The sequence below is a fragment of the Amia ocellicauda genome (assembly GCF_036373705.1).
Source record: "Amia ocellicauda isolate fAmiCal2 chromosome 11 unlocalized genomic scaffold, fAmiCal2.hap1 SUPER_11_unloc_6, whole genome shotgun sequence".
Lineage (NCBI taxonomy): Eukaryota > Metazoa > Chordata > Actinopteri > Amiiformes > Amiidae > Amia > Amia ocellicauda.
Genome location: NW_027102664.1, coordinates 361217 through 363518, shown reverse-complemented (window position 1 = coordinate 363518; position 2302 = coordinate 361217). Strand labels below are relative to the sequence as shown.

The following is a 2302-nucleotide window of genomic DNA, read 5'->3' as shown; positions in this document are numbered from 1 at the left end:
TTATGAACCGGGCAGCTAGCCATGAGCATCAGGAGGGTTCGGGTCTCATGGTAATGGCGAGGAGGGGGGGTAAAAGAAGAAACAGCATGTGTCCACCAGGGCGACGAAGATCCGTGGCTAACAAAAAACGAAGAATCTCTCATTCTCCAACATATCGTGGAAACACTCGGAGAAGGAAGCAGCACAAGAAAAAACCTGCAAAAAGAAAGTCTCAAAGAAAGAAAAATAGAGCCTCAGGATACATCTTTTAAACATGTCTTTTGTCAACAGTCTATCGGAAGAATGCGTCAAATCAGAACTGGATCTGTTTACAGTTCCATACACTCAAACGAGTATAGATAAGATCATATATGTAGAGATTCCCCCTCTTTCTGCAATTTCAGACACGGCCCCTCTGGAGTTTTTTATAGCTGGCAATGGCGAGGATTATATTGATTTGAATAACACATTTATTTTAATGAACTGTAAAGTGACTGATTAGGATGGCGATGCAATCGAGAAGACGGCCAACGCTGGGGTCATCAATTAATCAATTACCCGGTGGCCACCATGTTTTCACAGGTGGATGTGACCCTGGGAGATCGGCTCATTAGTCAAAGCAGCAATACTTACCCCTATAGAGTCATGATGGAGTGTATCCTTAATTATAGTGAGGAGACCCTAAGCAAACAGTTCAGCCCCGGCCTTCTCTTCAAAGACATCCCGGAAGCTATGGACGACAAGGATCCAGAGGGACTCAATAAGGGTTTGCAAAAAAGATCGGCCTCTTCAACAGAAGGGAGGACCTTTGAGCTAATGGGGCATATCCATGCAGACATATTTTTCCAAGAAAAACTCATGCTCAACGGGGTAGACATTAAAATTAAAATGATCCGTAGTAAAAGTGCTTTTTGTCTGATGACCCCTGATACGGAAAAATATAAACTGACCATATTATCGGCCTCGCTGTTTGTGAAATAAGTGTCCGTCTCCCCGGCGGTTAAACTAGGACACGCGCTGGCGTTAGTGACGGCAAACGCCAAGTACCCGATCGAAAGAGTCTATATGAAAGTCCACAGTATCCCCGCAGGGACACGGGTGATGAACCAGGAAAATCTGTTTCTAGGACAGCTCCCAAAACAGGTTATTATAGGTCTCGTGGATAATGATGCATTTACCGGGGTTTACAACAAGAACACCTTTAACTTTAAACATTATAACGCGGAATTTATAGCATTGTACGTCGATGGTGTGCAGGTTCCATCCAGACCTTTTCAACCTGACTTTGAAAACGGCAATGCGGTTCGTGAATATTACAGTCTAGTACTGGCTACGGGTCGCCATCTCAAGGATCAAACTCTGCTGATCGATCGCCGGGAATACTGCAGCGGTTACACCCTGTATGGTTTCAACCTGACCCCTGACGAAGAGTGTGGACAACATATTTCACTGATGAAGACGGGCAATATGCGTTTGGAGATGCGTTTCAAGCAGCCTCTACCACACACTGTAAATATGGTCGTGTATGCTGTGTTTGACAACATTATTGAGGTGAATCAGAGGAGAAACGTTCCGTATGATTATTATTAAAATGAACACCAGAGAGCTCAACCACATCATGAATGCCCTGGCCGGCTCACGGAAACTGTTTCAAGGAGTCTACGCCTGCGATCAGCTGCCTAAATTTAAGATCAAGAATTTACCTGCAATGTACATAATCAACACACACCCTAAAAATATGCCCGGAGAACATTGGCTGGCTATTTATCTAAGGGAGGACCACCGTGGTGAATTTTTTGATTCCTATGCAAACCCCCCGGATTTCAGACCTTTCCCTCGGAAGATCAATAACTTTCTGCTCAACAACTGTCAAGAAACCATTTACAGCGGTCGTCAAGTACAAAGTCTTCAGACCTTCACTTGTGGTCAGCACTGTGTGCACTAGCACGCATGCACCGCGGGTTGTTTCCGCCCGGTTTCGAACCAGGGACCTTTCGCGTGTGAGGCGAACGTGATAGCCACTACACTACGGAAACCGACCTGCCCTGGTGTTTCGAATGGCTCCCATCGAAGCCGGCTGGTAAAACGCGCACAGGCGTTTCCCGTGGGCCAGCCTGTGAGATAAAGGTTTCTACACTCACCTAAAGGATTATTAGGAACACCTGTTCAATAACCAACCAATCATATGGCAGTTGCTTCAATGCATTTAGGGGTGTGGTCCTGGTCAAGACAATCTCCTGAACTCCAAACTGAAAGTCTGAATGGGAAAGAAAGGTGATTTAAGCAATTTTGAGCGTGGCATGGTTGTTGGTGCCAGACGGGC

General features: G+C 45.7%; 1 non-coding gene across 1 annotated transcript; it reads right to left on the bottom strand.

The window, feature by feature from the left end:
• Positions 1-1942: 1942 nt before the first annotated feature.
• On the bottom strand, positions 1943-2015 carry trnav-cac (transfer RNA valine (anticodon CAC)). The gene has a single exon. It is a non-coding gene; the product is annotated as a tRNA-Val (tRNA).
• Positions 2016-2302: the final 287 nt, after the last annotated feature.